Source organism: Pelmatolapia mariae, linkage group LG14, assembly GCF_036321145.2.
Source record: "Pelmatolapia mariae isolate MD_Pm_ZW linkage group LG14, Pm_UMD_F_2, whole genome shotgun sequence".
Lineage (NCBI taxonomy): Eukaryota > Metazoa > Chordata > Actinopteri > Cichliformes > Cichlidae > Pelmatolapia > Pelmatolapia mariae.
The window spans coordinates 11,392,445-11,417,807 of NC_086239.1; the positions used below are offsets into that span (position 1 = coordinate 11,392,445).

General features: G+C 40.1%; 1 protein-coding gene across 1 annotated transcript in view; it reads right to left on the reverse strand.

Annotated features, from left to right (window-relative positions):
* rap1gap2a (RAP1 GTPase activating protein 2a) overlaps nucleotides 1–25,363 on the reverse strand; it is a 94,492-nt gene that overhangs the window by 42,965 nt on the left and 26,164 nt on the right. The window lies entirely within an intron of this gene.

Genomic DNA, 25,363 nt, shown 5'->3' on the forward strand with positions numbered 1-25,363 from the left:
TTCAGTAGCTTATTAATTCCTTTTCAAAAGGACGTTTTTACCTGTTTTACTTCCTTGAACTTTGCCGGTTAATCGCTTGCCCTTTAGTTCCATCATTCATGGCTTTGTTTAGACACAAATCTAAAAGCAGAGACGTGGAAACAGGAGTATTTTAAGTTGAAGTGAAACAACAAATATAAGGAAATAATGAGGTAATTACGTTTTCTGTTTTCATTCCTCAAAACAAATACAGATAGCAGACATCTATGGGCTTAATGGCACAGTCACGTGTTCACACAGCAGCGTAGATAAAACTTTGTAGACAGACAAGGACGTAGGCACACAAGCCGCAGCCTGATGCAGCAGAAAAACCAAAAATAACACCATTCATACTGCACATCTGCTGCAGCTTGTCTGGGTCAGAGTGGCGATAATATTAAAAAGATGAATGCTGTTGTGTAGCTGAAATGGATTGTCCCAGGCTCCTCTTACACAGAGGCAATTAGAGAAATGCAAGAAACAAAGAAGAAAAAAACAAAGAGGTTTGAGCAGATAAGATGCTTCAGTAATTGTTTGACATCAGCCAGGGAATAGCAGCAATAAACACGGCAGTTAAACTGAAGCCCTCCCCTCAGCCCCTTTTCTCTTCATACATTGCTTTTCCTGTGTGTGTGTGTGTTTCTGAGAGGGAGATCAGTGCCATAGCAACCAGACAGCTGCCAGAGGACCTGCCCAAAGGACCCCTGAGGCCGCAGCCCACCCACCCCTTCACACCCATCCGAGGAAAGACCGGGTAGATTTGATTTGATTTGATTTGGGTTAAGGTCATTTCAGAAATTTGCTGCCAAAAACCGTAGTTCAGCGCTTTTGATTGACACAATCTGCGATCATGACTCCAATGCACAAAGACACCTGAGGATTTTCCCAGCTCCCATGTGGTGCCGCACAAACAAGCCCACAACTCAACCGGACTGTCAAACATCCCCGAGAGACACACTGTTAAAAACACAAATGCGGTACATGCGCACATACATGTAGGCGCTCGGCCTTTTCCCTATTGTGCGTCATCAAGAAGAGGAAATGAGACACCTGTATCTATTCACTTACAAACACACACACCCGCTATCGCACCCTTTCAACCCCGTTTTCTTCCTTTTGTCGAGCACACACGCCCTCATCCACAGGTGCGACATTGTTCCCGAGCCATACGCTGAGGTATAACTGCCATACTCTGAGCGTGAGGGTGGATAGTATGTGTTTTAACTCTGTGTTTCCAGCAGCAACTCATTATGACGTTAAATGTTTTTAATTTTCCTTTCACTATTCCAAATGGTATGTGTTTCTTGCAAGGCAATAACCACGATCATCATAGTTTGGAAAATAATTTTGTTGAGTATCCTTTTTCTGTTTGTTTTTTTGTTTAAAGAGGCAACAAGCCGTTGCTGAAAGCCAATATCTACTGTACAACTTCCTGAATGGCCATTTGAGACTTGCATTAAAAGCAAGTGCCTCCCCACTAGCTCCAATGCTAGAATGGTCCTTTTTACAGCAGAGGTAAAGATGATTACACCCTTTTTAAAAATGTATATGTATATATATATATATATATATATATATATATATATATATATATATATATATATACACATACGTAAACGTGACTTAAAACTTGCACTCTATCTGAATGCCACCAGGTGGCGATAGCTATGGCTGCAAAAAGAGTTGCCGTTCAAAAGAAGTCTATCTTGATCTCTTTCACACATTCCTTATGACTTCATGGACTCAGGCGCTGACTGTGAGTCACACTGAATAAAAAAAATTATTAAGTCTGTTTTGTAAATCGTTGTCATACCATATTCAAAAACAGAAGATTGTCTGTGGCACAAAACCGGCTAAAATGTTGTCAATCACAAGTCATTAGCCAATGAGTATGCGGCTTCACAGTCAGACCCGCCCCTCCATTCCACATTCAGTTCTTTGGAAGCAAGATGGGAGAAATGCTCTTCTTGTCACAGTAGCCTATCTTTTATACTTACATTATCTGTATACACTGACAGTATATACAGTTTACATATCTTTCATGGGCAGTTCATTCAGTTAACCGTTTCTGTATCAAACCTAATGTGTTTTGCTCCTTCTCCCCACAATAAATGAAATTCTTATTCCCTTTTAGGGGAACAAGAAAATTGTCATAAAATCAACAAATTTTAATTGTGGATGTAAAACAGAAGCCTTGTTGGGGCTCTGCGATGAAACAACATGATGGTTTTGAAACAGCACAAGAAAATCAATGTAAACATCTACATGTAAAGTTACCCTTGCTCTGGGTGTTTGCTCCTTACTACACACCCAGAAACTTGCACACATGCTTGCGTGCGTCTCTTAATGGTGCCAGGCAGCCTTTCCTGTCACTTCACAGCTCCTCAAGTGTCCCACAGACAAACAGATGCCAGTCCAGCAACGTCATCTCACTTTGCTACTCATTCTATTGCAGGAAACACACACATACAAACACACACTCAACTCTAAAATGCCTTTTGTAGTAAACAAAACTATACCGTGGCAGCTCGTCTAATAGGCTGCACCCACAAGGCCAAACGCACACGTACACACACTCTTAAAACAAAATGCTTGACCCAACTATAAGGCTACTGCAGAAAATGACCTTCACAGCTGCTGAATAACTAGTTTATCCACCCAACAACAACACACACACTCATACACACACACACACACACACACACACACACACACACACACACACACACACACACACACACACACACACACACACACAGAGATGTTGTTCTCTCCCTCTACTTTCCTTTTCAGTTAAATCCCCTGTTCCAACACGCTCTGTTCTACACCATATTGGTATATCACTTTTTGCTGTCCATATCATGCATGTCATGCATGAAATAGTATCTTGGCAGATTCAGCTCCACCATGTAGTGACTCCTGCCTGTCTGGGCCAGGCAGAGGTGTCTGCTGTTTATGAAGAAACGCTGGAGCTGAAATGGAAACGGCAAACGTGCCATAAATAAGAGCTTAACTCTGGGATGTCTGTCATGTTGTCATATAAATTAAATGAGGAGCCCTTAGAGTAAATCCAGAGAAACGCCATGACTCACTATCTTTAAGGTCATCCACAACCTCATGTAGAGAAAATATGGAGAATTTATTTGATGGGATTTTAAAAAAAGATGCCGGCTCTGATTATGCTACAAAAAAGTCTGTGTATTTCAGAGATAAGTGGATAGATCCAGGTTCTACAACGACTGTCAGACCCTTTCACAAAGCAAAGCAGGGTGTTGAGCATTTATATATAGTAGTTAAGGCTTTTTAAGCTGCTTTGATTGCTATTGAATGTGTCTTTGTATTGCCAAGCATCATCATAATTCCCACAAAAGCCGAGAGCTGAGGCATGTTTTCACTTCTGTCCGTTTCCCAATCAAAATTTTGTGAAACTTGGCGGAAAGGCAAAGCGCGGAGCCAAAATAAAGGGTTGGCCTTGCTGAAAGGAACTCTTCTTTTAATGTGATGGTGTTGTTTTACTGACGCTCGGATTCGCTGTAATGAAATTAAACAAAGATTTTTTTTCAGACTGAGCCCGTGCCTGCTTGGGTTTCTTCCACGTGCCCTGGTTTCTTTCCACAACCCAAAGACAGGTTAATTGGTGACTCTCTATATATACACATACTAATGACCTGTCCAAAATGTGTTCCCTGCTTTCTGACCTGTGTCAGCTGGGACTGGCTCCAGCTCCCTATTAGGATAAGTGGGCACAGCTAATGGATGCATCTGCTCTGCATGTATTGTCTGGTTTCATTTATCAACTGCTTGATCTAATTTTTCTGTCCTACAATTTCCTCTTTTTTAAAAAAAAATTTTAATTTTATTTTAGTGCCCTCAAATTTTCACTGAGTCTGTTTTCATGCAGGAGGTGTTGGTGGTCTGAAGCCTGCTCCCCCCATTTTTGCCACTGTTTGGGGGACTTCTCTCCTTAGCAACAGCACCGCTTCTCTTCCTGTAGCTCTCGTCTCTCCGGTATCTGTCACCACACTATCACTCTCTCTCTCACTTTCCCTCTTGTTGGTGTTATTTTCCATTAACCCTTTTTTTTTCTTCCTTTTTTTCCTTCCACACAAATCCCTCTTTCCCCTCCCCCTTCCCTCACTCCCATTTCTTTTACTACACTATCCCGCACAATAAACTTTAATCGATTATAATATTACAGTTACTAACTCTAATAAAGCTATATTTGGAGAATTCAAGAATTAAAATCTATTTAAACCTTTAAACTGATAACACTGCTCACTCACGCACACACACACACACACACACACACACACACACACACACACTTCTTAAAAGGCACGTTCCATTTTACAGTAAATAATTAAAATGTGGTCATCGCAGCAGGATAAATGATCACTGGTGATGTTCACTTTAGATACTCAGTAATCTGTAACCGATTTCCTGCATCATCTCAGAATCTAAGCCTCTCATTCATGGCTTTTAGTCACTGCCATTTAGTCTCACTTCATATCACACCTTCCTTTTATCTCCTCTCTGTGTGTGTGCTCCCTCATTATAATGCTTTCCACAATTCAGTATTTGGACCAAAGACTTTTTTTTATATCAAAGAACTAGAGTGCACTATTATTATAGTGACATACGCCGATGGAAACAGAACTGTACACACACAAGTTACGGACATGACACGACACAACATTTGAATACAAATAAATGAACACAAATCTTAAAGCGGGACTATCATGCTTTTTTCTTATTAGACGACAGGACAGCATCAGCAAAAATATTTTGTTTGTTCATTCCCCCCTGGAGAAATCGTACTTAGGGCAGCATAAGGGTAAACTGTTGCCTCACAGCAAGAAGAAGTGAAGATCTGAAACCACTGGGCAGCTGGGGCCCTCTCTGTGTGCAGTTTTCATATTTTTCCTTTGCTTGAATGGGCTCCATCCGGCATGCATTTTAGCTTAATTGCTGACTTTAAACTGGCTTTAGGTGTGAATTTGAGTGTGATTGGTTGTTTCTCTGTGTTAGCCCTGCAATAGACTGGCAACAGGTTCAGGGTGTAGCCCATCTCTGACTCGGTGACAGCTAGGGTATGCTCCAGAGAGGTCTAATGCACTACAACTTAAGAAAATACCAGCAACAGAAAAACTGCAAAAGCACACAAAACACAAGCAAAATGAACCCCCCCCCCCCCCACAACTACCCCCAATTAAAATAATCAGAGGATTCTTCAATGTTGTGAGAGAGAAAAAGATGCTAGGTAATGTGTGTTTTAATCACATGACTCATATAATTCTTTGCTATTAGTCATTTACTACTTAGCTTGTCACTTCCACATCTGTTTCGTCACGTTATTCTGTCCTCTAAAACACTTCCATTGTGTTTTGTGAATTTAATTGTTGTGTGCTTTTTCTAATTGCAGTGTATTTGAACTCCCATTGTACTCCAGCTGCACCTTACTGAATAATAAATTAATAAAAAGGATGGAGGACAAAATCATTCCACTTAGCTCCGCTGCGTAAAACATGGCTGAAACCCTGATGTCATTTCCCTGGTGAAAACTGTTAACATTGTATCAAGATTATTACAAGAGAGGAATTAAATGAATTTACATTTGTTCTTTTAAACAACAAAAACTAATATTGTTAGTACACAGCTGTGAACAGACATCCACAGTGACGTCTTCTCCACAGACCAGCATTACAGAGCCTGTTTTTTTAAGTTGTTTATGATTTAAAACATCTACTTCTGTTTCACGTGCTGCATCATGAACTTAATGCATTGGACTGTTACAAGTTCCCTTTCTGACCACAATGTCAGCCCTTCAGCAAACTCAGGAATGCCATCACTCAATGTAAAAGCAGTTACGTCAGTAGGTTAAAGTATTTGACCCAGACGCATGAGATCACAAGTTTGAAGCACCACTGATGTGTGTGAGGTTTTTTTTCATCTTTTCATTATTTTTTAGCAAAAAACTTAAAAATATGACTTTAATGAATAATGAGAAAGGAGAAAACAATACATTATGGCTAGACATGGAGAAAAGACCACCAGCTGGTGGTTATTTAACATTGAAATGCTTATTGGGACTCAATATTCTTTTCCTTCTTGTCTTCCAAACACCACCTGCTTTCACTCTATACCAACCAACAGTGCCCGGCCCCATTGTTGGTCTGGCGAAGAGAAGCTAAAATAGTTTTAAAGGGACTGCAACAACACCCAGTATACAATAAATAAAGATTATTTTTAGCTGACCTTAATAGGTCCACTTGATTTGTGAAGGTGTTTCCAGTAAACGTGCTCACAAAACAGTCAACTGATTTATAGAATTAGGTTCCTCATTCTGTTCTGCTCACATATCATTTCTCACTGACACCGGGGTGCTTGCCGTCAGGTCATTGTCATCCTCTAAACAGCTAAAATTGGAAGCTCTAGTGTGGACTCTCAGTGTGAACTCACTGGAATGAAATTCTTAGTATTGCGATATCCTGACATTCAAACTGTCAACAAATCTCTTTAAATGACAAAATCTAACAATGACTAAATCTTAGTAACAAAAGTGCCCATTCAGTCAAGCCTATTTTTATCCCATTCTTCAGCTCCATTGTTGTCATAATCCGTTACACATGAATGAAGCACACCACTGCCATGTTCCATTATTATGATAAACACACACACTGGGCTGCTGCTGCTGTAAAGATTTACTAAAGCTTAAATATGCATTAGTGCTGCACTAAAAATAGTCCTTAATGAAAACACTTTTTATTCTATTTGATTAAAGTTTACTGAAAAGTACACCGTGCAGCTCTTTAAGGAAATAGTCTTAAAATATGGAAATTCACATTATTGACAGGTTTTATGGATTGAAGATTGAAAGAGTCCACCAGACACCTAACTATATGATATTATGATGATACTTAAATCTCGATTTGATATTATTGTTGCTTTGTATTGCAGTAACTTAACTGTGATTTATCACCATTTACAACAGCAAATTATGTCCTCAAAGTTAAAATTTGTCAATCCAATAAGATAAAGTTATCTCACATGCTATTTTTAGCTGGTGTTAAAAATAGCTGCTCAGGTGACCTGTGCAGTCGCTTTGCAATCGAGTGGTCATGAATGTGCAACACCCTCACCCTTGCTTGGCTAACAATATCTCAGGATGTTGGTGCATGAGACGAGCCTTCTTGTTTGCAATATTCCCCAATTATTTTAATGTATCTAATAAAATAGCAATATTTGGTGTCCTCCCATATGGAAAAGATATATAAATCTTATAAAGTTTGTATCTGTCTTGTGTGAAACTTGTATGAAAAGCATACAAGAGTGAAAACAGATATAAGATCCCTTGAAAAATTATATAAATAAAACTTATGTTTTGAATACTTACTAAAACAATATATGAAAGCGGCCACTTTCATGAGTAAATCATATAAGCCTTATATGATTCACTATATGAAGTAGGCCAAATCTGATGCAAGTCTTTATACATTTTTTCTATTTCTTTTCCATATGGGCTTGTATGGATACAATATTGCCACACAAAATGTTGCGATACTTAAATCTGGGGAGCCTTCAAGCCACATAACAGGAAAAAAAGGAGACAGCAAGCTGACAGAGACGTGTTTCTCTTCAGCACGCTTGCCTTGCTCTGTCCAGTTAATTTGCTCCTTTTGTCTTGGGTTTCTGTTAATAAAATCTAAGTGTCTCTGGGTGGCTTTCGTATTTGTCTGGCAGCTGTAGCCTCTCATGCAAACTACCCATTTCCTCTGCAGGCAACATAAAATGAATCATCAACTGCTGATAAAGGATTTTCCCAGACCAGTTTGACAGCTGTTTCTAAACGTGAAAGCTTCATGAATCACTGTTGTGTCATATCAGCTACAGAGCAGCGAAATAAACCACAGAACGTGTTGGATTATTACTTTAAGATAAGTTTACTACAGCCTGCTGTCTGTACTTCGCAGACAACGGAGCAGAGATGAGTTATTACTTCACACAGGGAGGGAAAATGCTCTCATCAAACACATAAATTAACACTGTTACGCACAGACACAGACAGACGCAACCAAAACTGCAGCCACATACAGTGCTATACATCGCGTTAAGCAATGCAGAAAGCTCGAGTGGTTAATAAGACTTAAAGTGGCAAATGGAAAGGCAAAGGAAAACAAGTGTCTTTTATAATGGGACACAAAACAGAAAATGTATGAAAGAGGCAATAAACTCCAACTCGGTGCTGGTGTTTACGACACTACAAGAAGAATTGAGACAATTTTAACTAGACTATTATAAGTGAACTGAGCACTTATATCATGTTTTCAAACTTTGTAATATGCATATATAACAGAAAATTAATATATTCAGGGCTCGCAAAATCGCTAGCCCGACGTCCCGGGGCCAGCGATTTTTCCAGTCGGGCTACCAGAATCTATCCCTGCCCTGCCCGTCGGGCTATCATAGGAAGGAAAAATATATGTCAATGCTTTTGCATTCTTTCGGAAATGTAGCTGGGTAAATATGTCATTGGCATCGGTGAACCACTGTCAATATGTGACTAGGGCTGCTCAATTAATCAAATTTTAATCTAAATTACGATCTGGGCTTTCAACGATCATTAAAAATGACTGAGCCGATTATTAGCACCTCCCTCGTGCTTTACTCTCGCGCTGCTCCGTGTGACAAATCGAGCGCACCTCTCTGCGTTTCGAACACGCGGTACAACAATTAAGAGGAGCTGACAGAGGGAAGCTCGGAAAGCTAAGCAGAAGTTATTTGGAGAGGAGAGTGACTGCCGTTGGTTGAAAAGAGAGGTAAAAAAAACCCTTCAGTGGTGTGGAAACATTATGGGTTCGCGGAGTCAGACGTGGATCAAGTAGACATAGTGTGTAAACTTTGGTGTCGTAGCTGCACCACAGAGCAACATGGCAAAGTTTACTAAACATAGATGTTTACATTTTATTTTTTATATTGCAAACATTTGCACTGTATTTGTATTTGCACACTATTTTATACTATTTTTGACAATCTTTAAAGCCATTATTCAATACATTGTTATTGTTAAATAAATATCAAATAATCGAGATCTCAATTTCAGTGAAAATAATCGTGATTATCATTTTTGCCATAATCGAGCAGCCCTATATGTGACATATTGAAATCGCATTTGAATTTGCGCTTGTTTTTTGCTTTCACTTTGCAATCGCGCAAACTGTGTATAGAGAGCGACGGTACTGATTGGTGAGTGACGATAATTTGCGCACCAATTCCTCTGACATCGTCTTATCAATCGTTAGTTTACTATCAAACATGACAAGTGAAATCTCCCGCAGGAAGCTTAAACATGTGAGAGGTTGATCGCGCAGAGAATCGCTGAGCGTTATGTGAGTGTGTGTGTAAAGGCAGCAGGATATATATTTTAGTTCTGCTGAGCCAAATAAGACCGGTCAGGGTGAAGAAGTGACAGCCAAAGAAAAGCTTACTACAAAACGGAAAAGTTATGACAAATCAGACTAAGGCAAAAAGAAAGTGCAGCTTTATGGTTTCATGGACAAAAGAATTTCTGTGGCTGGAATATGACAAGCTAAATAACCAGGGGTGCACATAAGTGGTCCGCAGGTGCGCATTCGCTGTCAAAATAAAATACGCGCACAAGATAAGAAGTTGCACCCGTGTAAATAACATAATGTTCTGCCGGGTTGTTGGTTTCCCTCGATTTCTGAGTCGACGAGCGCCTTTGTTACTGGGACCAGTAATTTTAAGAAAGGCCCCCATTAGAACCCATGAGAAATGCAAGAAATGGATTATTGCTCAGTCTGCAAATAACATACTAAAAATCAACCTGAAAAATCTGTTTAGAACAGCCTACTATATTGCAAAGAGTGAACTACCACTGGCAAAATTTAGCAGTCTTTGCAAACTTCAAAAAGCAAATGGCCTAGATCTTGGTTCCACTTGCCTCTTACCCGTGACTTCAGTGGAAATTTCAAATTCAGGATCTGACACAGACTGATTCCTGTTGTACAGTTCTTACAAGTTCATAGAAATTTCTGTTCAATTACAACCAAGTATTTGAGTTGATGATTGTAATTTTTATACAATATTGTAATTTGTGTTTCAACAATTTTTTGATTAATGTTTTGTTTCTGTTACAATATTATACATTAAAGTATAATATTGTAACGGAAACAAAACAGGAAACAAAACATAAAAAAAAATTGCCCCCTTTTTTATTCGGGCTACTTAAATTTATTTTGGGCTACCAAAAACTGAAGAGTCTCTGCCCGAAGGGCTACCAGGGATTTTGAAATTTTGCGAGCCCTGATATTGCATTAGTGCAGGCATAGATTTGACACTGAAGCCACAATTTCACTTTGCATTTCCTTTCCTTCCTTCTTTCCTTTTTTATTCATTTTTTCCCCTTTAGTTTGGTATTTTCATAGGAACATAGGTTCAAAGGTTTCAAAGAACATAGGCTCTTTGAGTGATAGAATCATGCTTTAATCATGTTTTAACCTCAGCACAAGAACAACTGTCTACTTAGCTTTGATCAAATGTGGAATGACCGATTAATAACATGCAACATGCTAAATATATATGCAGGTTAATGAAATAGGCTGTATAAGATGGGCGTGGTGCCGCCACTGCCAATCATGAACACGCTTTTTCCCTTTTTTATTAGGGCCCAAATAACACAGGGGTTTCAGACCGTCTTCGTTTATGCTCTGTCCAACCCTGATCAGGTCAGCTTTCATACGCCAGCAGTGACGTATCGCCCGTCACTTTGATTTATTCTTTGTTTCTCTCAGTAATGAAGAGTTATTTGTCCTAACATCTGGATAGCTCTTCAGCAGACCTTTGGTGCCCAGGTGCATACACGCACTCTGCATTTTAAGTGCTGTTCAAAGTGCACTTAATGCATGCATTAAAAGCTCTTTGGATGAAACAGTAGAACACAAGCCGACTGACGGGAGCACGCATGGCAGCATGATGACTGTATCGCTCCACAAGCACATCATCATGTCACACAACCAGACTGTACAGTCGCTACTATAATTACCCTGCCCCTAGCTGACTCAGGCATGTGCAACTCTTACATGCTGTTATCACTGTACATGCCATTATCGACTTAACACTCACCAAGAGTTCCAGCAGGCACGATATGTTTATGTTACTAAATCTATAACTGCTAATATCAACTGATGATTTTTTTATTTTTGCGTTTTTTTGTTTTTTTTTTAATTCCCAATTTAAATTCAGATATTTAGAATGAATTATAGGTGCTTGGAAGCTTCACCAGAAGAATTTAAAAATTAACTTAACTTATCAAAAAAGCGTTAAAATGCTGCAAGTTATATTCAGAGATGAAATGATTTGATTATCACTTTGTGAAGATCTCAAGGAAAAGCTTTGACTCCCACACCTTTTAAGCAGTCTCTTTGCCTTTGAATCTCTTCAAAGACAAGAACTTCTGTTGTTCACAAAGGATTTTTACATCCCACACAGATGTCTGCCCAGCAGTGGAAGGTGATAGACCGGAACCAAAATATGATGTTCATAAAAAGCCAGGGCCAAGTTTTATCCTTGTAGGTCTATTTCACCTTCTCTGCCCACAATTAACAGTATTTATGCCTTCTTCCCTTCCAGTCTTATCTTCCTTTGCTCTGTTGTCTCGTTTCTTCACGTCTCAGTGGGCTATATTAATACTCTGGCACAATTTCAGGGCGCACAGTATGAACCTGCTGACAGCTTCAACTGAATGAACCACAGTCTGCTCCCTAAAATACCATTACTAAGGGTTATCATTCTGTTTTGTCTTTTTTTTTTCCTTTGACCTCCACGCTTAGAAATTATGTGCCCCAGTGACGCATAAACCTCTTCATAGAGCCTGCCTCATTTTTGTGAGGCAGGCTCTATGCCTCTATGCCATCTCTCATGCACAACAATGCATGAGAGATGGTGGAGAGCCAGCACGTGTGTGCTTCTTTGTGTGTGTGTGTGTGTGTGTGCACGTGTATTTGCAACTAGCCCACAGAGCTGGGGGCCTTGCTGAGTTGACCAAATAAGACACCATGTGTTTGTCACGGGGCGACAGATGGAGAAGGAGGAGAAAAGAGGGAGAGAGAAGGTGGAGATAGAAAGTCTACTGTATGATGGTCAGCGCGTGCACACACACACACACACACACACACACACACACACAAACCTCTAAAAAGAGAGAGAATATGAGATCATTGCTGTTAGCTGTTTTTACACTATACAAGTTGTTGCTTTATATGTCTGTGCCAGACCGAGGCCGGTCAAACACCCATAACCGCAAAATGATGCAAATATCTAATTATATTGCTTTAAAAAACTTAAAAACTTGGAGCATTACATTTTATGCTTCAATCAAGTGCTTTGCATGCTGTCTAACTGTGGAAGAACTGCATTTTATCCCAACTGGAGTTGGTGTAGCCAACTCGCATTTTAGGGAGGCAATGTGCAAGAAATAAATATGTCTTTCTGTGTTTAAATGTTGCTTTTATTTGTAGCCTGTTATGAACCTTTTACTGTGGAAAGGCCATTATCATATAATGTCTGGCCTGTAATATTTTGACTCATCACTGCAGAAAAAAGTTCAAAGGGAAATCAGTGCATGAAGACTAGTTTACCAATGGTTTGAAATTCAGCATTGGTGATTGATACCAAAGCCATATCTTTTACAGAATAAAGTGATAATAAGTCACTATTTTAGTAAAGCCCAACTGATTTTTAACACCAATGTGAATATTTGGTGAAGTAAAAATATGTTACGCCAATGTACAGTAAACATACAAAATCGGCCCGCTAAACATTCAGATCTGACTCACTGGACATTTTCGGAACAAGCAAAAGAGGACATAAATTTGAGACTTTTAACTTTAGTTTGATAGGTTTTACACCTTTTCCTACTGATAAAGATCTCTCCCATGGCAAATCATACAACACTAAAGTAAAATAAGTACTAGATAAACAAATAAATAGCAGAAAGTTCCTGTTTTTTTACTATCTACTTTAAAAATGAAGTGTATGAGTTTTACAGTGGGTTCACAGTTAAAAAAAAAAAAAAAAAAAAAAAGGAAAAAAGACCAAAGCAGCATTTTTTTTATCATGTGGATAAGCTAGATCTACTGTTGAAATGGCAATTTTTACTTATATTAAAATATATCAGGGATTAAATGTGTAGTTAAACTTCTTTACACTCGCAGGCAGAGGAGATTCACTGCTCCAGACCACTTAAGACCATAATCAGCTGTATGTGACTAATGATACGTTTGACATCGCTGGACTAAACAGAGGCAGATTCCTTAACATTTGCTGTATGAAAGCCAATTATTTACCTAGTTACATTTTTTGGTGTGTTAAATATGTGTGTCGTCAACAGTTGGACACTATGCAACATCATGACATGGTTGAAGGGTGATTTTTTGTAATGTAATTTATTGGCAGTTATAAATTACAATACCTGTAGATTGGCAAATAGCTAATATGAGCTGATAATGACATGCAAAATAGAGGCTATGCAGAGTGCAATGTGTCACACCAAGAAAATGCAGACTAAAGAGGGAAAGCACATTTTAGACTTTTAGGTATTTCAGATGAGTATGTGTCAAATGTGTAGTTAGCTGTTAGTATGTATGTATGTAGGCTTGTTAATGATGAGGTAAAATAACATATTTTTAGAATTCTGTAAAAAAATGTAAAATAACATCTAGCATGCAGAATTAGATCCTACCAAATATAATGTTAATCACACATATATATAACATTTCAGAGAAAGAAAGTCTGTATGCTTTACACATAAAGGAAGAATTTTCCGATCAGCAATCAACATGTAAATCTGTGAATTACGAGATTGCTGAGCAGAAGGTTATATACAATATTCCTACAGTATACACTGTTCCCATAATGTTCCCATGCTGATATCATTAGTGTTGTTACAGTCTGTAATAGTACAGTACAGTACAGTACAGCAGTACCACAAAAGTGTACATAATAAATTGCTGTAGGCTCTATTTTAAAGTGTCTGCAAACAAAGCGCAATGCAAAGGTCTTACTTGTGGCATATTCTGCTAAAACAAAACAACACTCATTAACCGTAAGGTGTTTAAAGCAATAACTGCAGAAGCTTTCATCAAGTAACTGGAAAACATTACAGTTGCCCTATTTCAGTGGGAAATAGACTGAAGCAAAGGCAATTTGCAAGAAATTGTTGTGTTATTGCTTTAATTTAAGCTTGACTGCTCTCAGTGTACTGACTTGTTAGTTTTGCTGAAATCGAATGGGACGACTCAATCATGTTTGGTCCCATCCTGATTGTAATTTCATCTCAAACTGAACATTAATATGTGCAGCAGACATGTCCACAAGACTGGTGACACAGATATCCAGCACTGTTGTAAAGAGTGTTTCTACATTGCTGATAATGACAGGATTGTTTGCACTGTGCAACTTTGTCAGAGGGTGATTGTCGACACACACAAACAGCGGTATACTTCCCCTGGCACCTAGCTGTGGGAAATAAGGGTGATAAACTAAAGACGAAATAGCGATAAAGCTGTCTTTGAGTGTGCGTATGTGTGTGTGCAGGAGCGCGTGCGTGTGTGTCATGTGTGAAGAAGTAGCAGCAGAACCTGTGAATAGTTCTGTGAGATTCAGAGCAGAATAAAGAAGAGAAAACATTTTCAAGGTCCCCCTACACACACATACACCCACACACAAACACACTTAGACACATATGCAATCATTCATACTGCAGCACAACAGCCCAGACAGCTATTTCAAACTGCCCTCTTGTCCCCACAGCGTCCAAAGTGGCGGCTGATGGATGATCCATCATGAGGACTATTGGTGTCTGGTCTGCAGATAGGCTGTGACACGGATAACCTAGCCAGAGCACGGACAGCATCATGGCTGGATTCTGTCAGCACCAGGCAGGAGAGGAGAATTTATACGAGATGAAGCAGCAAACCTGGGCTCCACTCGCGATTACTGTCATCCCCAAAGTGAAGGTGATCATACAGAGGCAAGAAAAATGTCACTGTTACACTCCGAGCAGAGCAGAATCCAAACCTGGCACATTATGTAATGGATAAAAGTGAAGTAGCATACTGAGGATTGAGGGTTATCCAGAAAAAAAGATCATGGCAGTAACGTCCGCTTTCATTTAAAATTTATGGTGGGATATTTAGGTTAGGTTAATTGGTAATTCTAAATTGCCCATAGGTGTGAATGTGAGTGCGAATGGCTTTCTGTCTCTATGTGTTAGCCCTGCGACAGACTGGCAACATGTCCAGGGTGTAGCCCACCTCTCGCCCTATGGTAGCTGGGATAGGCTCCAGCCCCCCTTCCACATAGCAAGCAGGTCTGGCCCGGATCCGGTATCAAGCCGGCACTGCTGGCTGACTTCTGGCATGATAAGACGTATGCCATCCAGATATGGGACAGGCCTGGCATAGATGGCACTGTCTATGTGATGGCATGCCATATCTGGCTCGATTGTAGTTTGATGTATGTGGCCCAGGCCCATAGAAAACAGGTCTGGCCCGGATCTGGCATCAAGCTGGCACTTCTGACTGACGGTGTCATGGCAGGGTGTATGTCAACCAGATGTGGGCCAGGTCTGGCAATGATGGCACTATTTATGTTCCTATTTTCCTATTTTAGTTAGAAGACCCAAATGCCATGTTGCAATACTATACTGCTATGGTAGCCAATGTTTCAAATGCAGGTTTGACAGGTTTGTGAGTGTACACTTTATCCCAAACCTAGTGATGGTTTACTCATCTTTGCCAGCGGGTGGCTGTAGCTCAGGAGGTAGAGCAGGTGACCTACTGATCGGAAGGTTAGTTGTTCGATCCCTGGCTCCTCCAGTCTGCATGTCAAGAGTGTGAATGTGTATGAATGTAGTTAAGAAGCACTCAGTTTAGAGAAAGTGTGTGAATGTGGCATGTTGTATAGAGCACTTTGAGTAATCTGGGAGAGCAGAAAAGCATTATTTAAGAATCAGTCCATTCACTGTCTGAACAGAGTTTCGCCATGTTACCTTTGCACTATTATGTTCCGGCGCATGTTGTTATTACATGGCTTGATTAAGGTACACATTAGGCTGACATCTGGGGCCAGAGCTGAAACTGTTCTGGGCCTGCAGTGTGTCTACAACTGGCCCATGGCTGCACACAACTTACACATGGCCCATATACTGCAAAGAATGACGGCCCTTTGGTGGCCCAGATCAGGTTTGCCAGAGGTAATCCACACATGGGCCAGCACAGGACCACCAGGGTGTCTGCAACTGGCCTTGTGCTGGCCCATATGTGGGCCACATCTGGAAAACCAGATCTGGGCCACCAAAGGGCCGTCATTCTTTGTGGTATGTGGGCCATGTGCAACCACATTGTGTGGGTCAGATCTGGGCCATACCAATTTTGCTATGTGGGCTGTGACTCTAACAAGGATAAGTGGAAGAGGATGGATGGGATATTTTTATTTTTATTTTTTTGGAGTGAATGCCTCCTAACAAATAGATTTAAGAAGTACTTGCTGACTTTGTAGTAATGGATTTTCAAAGTTACAGAGATTATTTAAGACTCAAGTCAAGTTTTTAAGAACACCAAGGAAAACTGGAAAAGTTTTAGCTTTTGTTTGAGGGGAAATTTAAAAAAAGAAGAAAAAAGAAAATAATTTCATGCCAAATTGACCCTAGACCTCAGACTTCATCATGCAGTCACATATCTCTTCATGGAAAATCACTGATTCGACATAAGTGAATCAGTAACAGCTGTGTAGAGAAACACCACCCTGCATCTGCACAGTCTTATAAAAATCTGCCACTTAAGTAATGGATGGAGGTTAGGGAGGATGGAGAGGATGTGATTGCATCTATCCTCCTATCTATTCATTTTCTAAACCACTTATCCATTTTAGGGTCACGGGTGCTGGAGCCAAAGAGCGTGCATCAAGAGAGACAGGCAGAGAACACCCCGCACAGGGCCAAGGGGAGACTCTCTCCAGATTATTAGAAACTGTCAGCATCTGATGCCAGTTGTGGATTACAACTTGTTTGGCCAGGACAAAGTGCATGCCTACATGTCCTCCCTACTCCAGCTGTAACATACTGGAGTATGTTATAGCCCCCAGGCTGCTTCTGCTTCTGTTTCTCGCTCCAAAAAATGACAAAAGACTCATTCAAATCATCACTGAGACACAGATGCTGCAGACAAAATCTAGAGAAACTAATACAAAATAAACTGTGGCATGAAGAGTAAAAGAAAATCCAACACTGAGAAGAATGTGTGAAAAAAGGCCTAAAAACACATGAGGAAACAAGGTTGAGGAAAGAATCAAAGACACACTGCAAACAAGAAGATAAATGAGCAGAGGGCAGAGAGAAAATGCAAGTGAGAGAACAGAGTCGGAGGAGAGAAATAGGATGAGTGATGCAGGGCCGTGCTGAATAAGAGATATATCCGTCCCTTTGTGAGCGCTGATTACAGTGTCAAATCACAGACAGTCCTTTGTTAATCACCAAGCACACTGGCCTTGACTAGCTCTCTGCTCCGTGCTGTCATTTCACCGAAACAGAAATGTCATCAGACAATTATTTTCACACACTCTGGGCTATTTGAAGCTCGATTGTTTATCTTTGCTTGCGATGTGTCTGTAATTTGGCTTCAGGTGATGTTTTCTTCTCTCTTGCATATGCATAAACTACGTGCATTTCTGAAACGTAATTGCTGGGATGACTGCAAATGGATTTCTGATAGGTGTGAAAACATAGGTGGGCAAATGCAAGAATTTCAAAGATGCTGCATCACGTGAGACAACAGGAAAAAATGAGCGTCTTTAGATAATTACGCCCTCTCGTTCCTCTGTTCAGCTCCTCTATAAAGCACTGCTCAGTCGAGGTTTGTGGAACTCTTTTATCCCTTTGTTTCTCTCCGTGTCCCCTGGGACCATAATGTCATGCGTAACATCAGAGAGGTAAATCAATTTCCTGCTTTCTCAGTTTGCTTGGTTGAGTGGGATTTCGGCTGACAGCTGGTTGCCCCACGCGAAATACACAGAAATACACATGCATGCGTTTAGATACGCACCTTGGGAAATAGACATTGAAGGGGCACAAGAGGAATAACTCATCAAGGAAGAAAAGTGAGGGAAACACAAATGCAGTCACAAACAATGTGTCACTGTATTCTGCACTTGCACTATATGTGAAACCCGCAGTGCAGATCTTGTCTGTCTTTCCCCTTCCAGCAATAAGAGTAATTGCACCAACACAGGAGATGATGACGTATGATGTATCCCTCTAAAAGGAAAAAGCCACACCAAAGGTAATCTGTTTGTTCCCACCTTCCATTTTATGACTGTCATCTTTCTTCTGAACACAGGCTTTCCTTTTATTATCTGAAGCTTCAGAAACTTTTGTTCACTCTTCCTCTGTTATAATCTCACTGTCTGTAACCTATGCTCCTTCTCCCTCACTATGAGGGTGCAGATTGTGTATAAAAGACCCACTGTGATGCCACCAGCACCACTCAGCATCTTACAGTACTGAAGCGTGAACTCAAATAATCAGGCAACACCCTATGGGCAGCACTTGGCAACTGTGTGAAGGAAGAACTCCCTTTCAACAGGAAGAAACGTCCAGCAAAACCAGCCTGAGAGAAATATAAACTAAAAAACAAACTATGGCAAAAGGCTTATAAATGCAATGACAATAAAAAGGGGTGAAATAGAGGCAAATTGTATCATGGGACAACTATAGCAGGATCACTAATGGTAAATGGACTGATTCTTATATAGCGCTTTTCTACTCTCCCAGAGTACTCAAAGCGCTCTATACAACATGCCACATTCACCCATTCACACCCACTCGTACAAGAACTTCTAAACTCAAGTGCAACTGATAAACATTCACACATTCACACTCCGATGAATGCATCAGAGGGCAATTTGGGGTTAGTATCTTGCCCAAGGATATTTGGCATGCAGACTGGGGGAGCCAGGAATCGAACCACCAACCTTCCGATCAGTAGCTGATCTGCTTTAAGCCCAATCGTAAAATGAAAGCATGTATTTCAAACACCGGCTGCCTCACACACACATAGATACCTGCTAATTAGTGCTAAGTAACATACTAATAAAATACCAGAAATTCTATCACCAAAACAGCATCACAAACTTCTTGGATAGGCTGTTAATATAATTAACTGCATAGGAACCATATAATTCCAATATAATTGCTCCAAAGGCGCCAAGACCACAAACACCTTTGAGAGATCCAGGTCAGTGACTCCAATTAGCTGAGATGAAGCCCGACAGGCTGCTGCCAGCTATAGCCGTCTGTGTCGCCATCAGCCTGTCAGTTAAAGTGGTCACCATTTATCATCCATTATTGAAGCCTTTTTTACAATAAACATTCAGTTAGTACATAAGTTATTGGACAAAGACACAAATTTTGCATCTGTACACCACCACTTTGCGGATTTTAACTCAAACAATCGAGTTGAAGACTTTCAGCATTAATTCAAAGGGTTTTACAGAATTTTCTGTTAACTGTTCTGGAATTACAGCCATTTTTAAACACAATCCCCATTTTTTGAGGCTTTTTTGTTCATTTTCTCTACATATTTAGGCATATTGGTACACTGGTGCAGTGGTTAGAACGGCTGCTCACAGCCAAAAGATACTTGGTCCCAAACTACTGATATGATTGTCTGGCTCTCTGTGCTAGCCATATGATAGACTGGCAACCTGTCCAAGGTGTATCCCACCTTTTACCTTATGATAGCTATGATATCTGGGATAAACTCCACAATGTTCCTGAAGTGGTGAGGCAGAAGAAAAAGAATGATTCTGTGTGTGTTTGTAGCTTTTCCATACTGAAAAGAACTGCTTTATACATCTCTATTAATAGCATTTGTCAATAGAGGCATAGTCTACTGAGATTTTGCTGCAGCTACAACAGCTACAAGAAACTATTATTTCAAAAATATGATTATTATTATTACCATGTGAGAATAGAAAATATATCGATATAGCACAGTAACAAAAGACGGTAAGACTTGATAAACCGTTTTAATGGTTTCACCATCTGCTTGCTTTAAATGTTTTCTCCCAGTCATGTTGCACAAATAGCTGTCACTTGGTGCACGTGATGTGATTTTGTAGTGACCTGAGGTGAATTGCAAAGATCTATCAACACAAGTCATTACCATTTCAGCTGCTAGCAAAAATGTGTGGGCCAAACAAGCAAGGCTAAGCTGAGGGTATCAGCAGGTTGCTCATATGGAGATGAATTATTCCTTTGAAAGACAATTGCATTTGAGCTCGGCTCTGACAGGGTCGTGTTCCCTGCCTCTGATGTATGTACAAAATGGACACGGTTGGAGGGAAATTGGGTGTGCTCGTTTTTTTATGTGTCTGCATATAAAACGTAGAGCTGAATAAAAGCCAGTGGCTTGGTGAAGGGCATTTGAAAGGAGAACATAACCTCCCCTATTTGGTGCTAAAAACCTGAGCTCCCAGAGGAAACCCGCAGAAAGAAAGAGAGAATATGCAAACCTCACGCTGAGCCACCATGATGAGTCACTGATACTCATGGAAGATTAAGAGATGGTCTTACACTGAAAAATAAAAAGTTAACAGTTTCACTAAATCCTCTAAATAAGCTTCCGAATCACATGAACATCAGCGGCCAAGAGCTGAACCATCTGTCAAGAGCTTTCATATGGACACTCGCGGATGACCTCACAAGGGCCGAGAGAAGCAACGGACATGTGCAGCTTCTCGCACACAAACTTTTACTAACAGAGGTCGAACTTTAGGAGAGAGAGAGGGGAAAAAACTGATCTTTCACAGCCCCACTGCTCCTTCATTTTTTCCTCTTTGTTATTTCTGCTCTTTCCCTTTTCACTGTTCACAGCTCATTGTTCCCGAGAGAGAAGCTATCTTGTTTTTCAGTCCCTCCATCCTTCAGTTCTTATTACTTTTCTCTTCAGTCTTTACTCGTTCAGATGTTAAGAGCACCTCCTCTATGCAGGGTGGACGGCTGTGCCAGAAAGGAAGGAAGGAAGGTCGAACTTTCTCCTCTCTTTTCTATTTGTTCGGTCTCAGAAAGGATCTGTCTCCCCTGCTCTATTATTGTCTCCTTGCTCTCTTTATCGCCCTTGATCCATCTTTCACTCCTCCAGACAACCCAAAGTCCATCTCCATCCTTTCGCTTATTCCCTTTTTCATTTTCTACGCTTTCCACAGTATCACTCTGCTTGCTTTGAAAGACTGAGGAGATGGACTATAATTTGCCAGTATGTAGGTCTTAAGTGTTTGTGTACAAAAATCGTCAACAGACAAAATCCTAAAAAAATATATATATTCTGAGTTTGTTTCTAATGGCAACGGTGCCAGCCAATGACTCCTGGAGAAACAAGACAGAGCGAGAGAGTACATAACACATACCAACACCTATCACTTAAAAATGTGGACATATTCTTGTAAGTTTTTATTGGTTTCCTCAAAAAGTGTATGTTATTAATGACTATTCAAATTATTTGATTTACAGCAGTTCACTTTTTCCTAACATACTTAAAGTAGTACTTACAGTACTTACATGGAGTATATTGTATATTTAGCTTGCACTGGGTCTTGGTGAAGCCCCTTGCTGTATCTAACCTTCTCCGTTTAAGGCAGTTTCCCAACCACTGCTGTGAGAAATGATCAGGTGTGCCGTGGAAGGTTAGCTGGTTCCACCTGAGTAGTACTCTAAGCGATCTGTGTGAGTAACGGGCAGAACACTTACATTCTCTTCCACTAGAGGGCAGTACAACTACCTGCTCTAATTAAATGGGTTGCCAAATGCCAGTAAAAGAGAAGAAGATGAAGAAAAACTACATAATACTCATGCTGTGAGACGATGCAGTGCGTAATGGCAATGGATAAACATTTGAAAAGAAAATGTAATCAATCTGACCTGGGTCCTGGAGAAAATTCCGACCCAGATGAAGGCCCTAGCATGAGTAGCGGTCAGAAGAAAGGAAAAAAGGTATACTGGGGACAAACCGAGCCAATTCTGCTATAGCTGGTGCTGAAAAATTATCAATATGCTTTTTGTGACATTTTTGTTTGGTGGTGCGGCGTGTGATTTTTCTAATATAAAATATGTGCCGTGGCTCCAAAAGGTTGGGAAACACTGGTTTAAGGAAACCGCCTTTTAATCGACTTTCTTACGATGAGCAACAGTGGGAAAGAAGAATTCCCAACTAACAGGAAGAGACCTAAATAAGGGAGGAGTTGCCATTTGCAAAAAAGCTTGAACCGCAGACAAAAATAACAGAAATTACTATATTAAAACAAAGAGCAGGAAAAAACTGTCTGAAACTGTTTGTTTAGAGCAGTCTGAGTTTTTTGGCTAGCAGATTTGGTTGTGAAAAACTACCAAAGCCAGATATGTGTTAGTTTTTCTTAAGCATTAATCTACCTTCTTGCTGTATAACAAATCTCTGAATGTTGCTCAAAGATATAATTTTACTAAACATCTCTTAATCTTTTCTGCAAATCTATCGATATTTTGCAGACATGTCACTGCTAACCACATAACGCAAACTTGTTGGTAAAATCTTGTTTACAGTGTAGGATTAAGATACACAGGCCTAGAGACTGCTCTAAAGCCATCTGACAACCACTGGTTGTGAGGTGAAAATGAGGTATGAGCCTCACATTACATAATTCGTAATAATTTTAAGTCGCTTTCATGTGATGAAAAAAACAAGCACACGCACAAAGCTAGCAGATGTGCATCTGTATCGGGGCTGACTCAGATGTAACTGTAGGGTCAGTTTGGAAGTTTGCTGAATCAATCTCTGTTTATCCTCAAAGCAAGTCAGCGAGGCCAGTAGTTACGAAGACATTCTCAGAACAGGACCAGGTACATCCTTTGATGCTCTCACCTCCTACCTGTCTCACCTCCTACATCCCCAGTGGATGTGAATATTGAATTTGAATGTGCGTGGGCACATGTATGCAGAAGAAATGTGTTTGTGTATGTGTGCGTGTGTGTCTGTGTGTGTGCTGTTTACCCGCCCGGGGAGCCCTTACGGCTCTAAATAGGTGAGGGTCTACTTTTATGAGCCCTTAACAGCCCGCACTCAGGCCAGATGGTGCGCTATCAGCTACTTTGTGTGTGTGTGTGTGTGTGTGTGTGTGTGCGTGTGTACGTGTAGTATCAGGGAGAAGGCAAGAAGTAAATATTTGTCAAAAGCAAAGAGGCTGCTGGCTGTCTGGGGGACTTTAGAGTAACAAAACTGTCGCTTTAACAAGCTGCAGAGCACATGCGGTGACAAAACATTTAAGAAACAGCGAGAGAGGACAGAGGAAAACAAGCAGACAGTAATTTGTTTTTACTCCTTGCTTGTTAATAATCAAAAGAAAACCTGTGTCAGTAAAGCCTTCAGGCTAGAGTTTCATTTGCTGTCAGCCATTATAGAAAGTAAAACAAGAGCACACGAAGAACAAACAGAAAGAAGTTGGCTATTTTCTATCTGTGTAGTTATGATTAGTGTATGTAAATATGCTATAACATAACCAGCTCATTGGGATGAGGAATAGCTCACATGGCTATATGTACTGTACATATTCCCACAATTTACAAATATTTCAGCTTTCATTTTTTGCTGATTTCTTAATAGTTCCCTCTCACTGCTCTTAGAATACTTAAAACCTGGCACTTAACAGCAGAAAGGAGAATAAAAAACATCCAGCAATCAGCTGGTAAACATAGTCAAGGGTGATGTAACAGAGTCAGAGAGAGAGAGCAGATATTTCTGTTGCTGGTGACTAAAAAAAGAACTTAAAGGGGACTAAATGCTTGACTTAGATTGCCCCAGTAACCAGAAACACAACATCTGATGAATGCTGCTCTGGTGATTTAATGATCGTCTCAGAGGTGCAGTCTAGTGTTGACCACTTTGAGAGTAAGTAAGTATTACTACACAGGGATGTGATTGTGTTTCAGGGAGCCCACACTACTCCCCTCCCTGCTGCTGCTGTAGCTAAGAGCAGCTAACACGTCCTGTTTCCATATGTTCACCGTGTGTATCGTTTCTCACTGATACCACCTTAAACCATGTGTAAGACAGCAGGCAAACGTGATGAAGTGCTTATTTTAGCAAATGCAGATTAAGTGTAAATATAAGGAAACTAGAGCTTAGGAAGAAAAAAAGTAAAATAGGACACTGGGTCAATAAAACACAAGATGTTTCATATATACGTATACTGATTACTTGTACTTTTTTACATCATTTAAAAATTAAAAAGTGTCTATTGTAACAAAAAAAAAACATTTGTATTGAGGTGTCTCGAATACAATATGCCATGGGACTGGAAATATACATAAACCTCCAGCATTTTATTAACTTTTAATAACAATAAGCAAATTAATGAATAAAACAAAACTTCGAGTGTAGGTGATCGCTCGTATTACAAGTCACGGCATCTTTCTGCAGGTTGTATTCTTATGTGTTGCCGATGAAGTCCGGTCGCAAGGTGAGACAACCCAGGCTCGTCACCATGGTAATGAGCAATGCTGGACCATCAGCTGATCATCAGTTCTTGCTGCCATGGCAACAGCCACGGCTCCCTATAGGCTGTTGAAGACAATATGGCTGTGGTTTTGTCTTGCAGTGGTGCAGACATGAGCCTGCTGGACTTCATGTTTATATCAGGAGAAATTTAACTGATGAGACCATCATGCAGAATTGTGCCTTTTTTAATGTTGGTAATGTGTAACATAAATATTTAAGCATATGCAAAATAAAAACACCTTCCAATTTGTTAAGTATGACTTTAGTTAGTTAGCTTGCATTGCCTTTATTGGTTTACCTAGATAATTTATTCTTACGTCATTTCCAGTAGTACTTTCAACAGGTACACGTTAACAGGTGGGACGGCCATCGGCACTGATCTAATAGAGAAACTGTTCCACCCAGTGGATCTTTTACTTCACTTCAGCTGCTTTCATTGCAGTGCACTGATTTTTGCTCACTGCTGTAGGAGTCAGTTTGTGACAAACACATGGACTCGGCTCCCTCTTGTGGCCACAGGAGAGATGAATCGTGGTCCATATTTCTGCACAAAGATATCAAGATCTCTAAATAGGTGGATAAGTATATAAAAGACTAGGACCCCAAACAAAAATTTTAACAATTGAATGTAAATGATTTTTAATATAAGTGGATACTGGCAGTTATTTTCACTAGAAAAATTAGATGGCACACATAAAAAGTGTGTAAATGGTTTCCTATGGCGTAGCTTCACTGAAACTGGA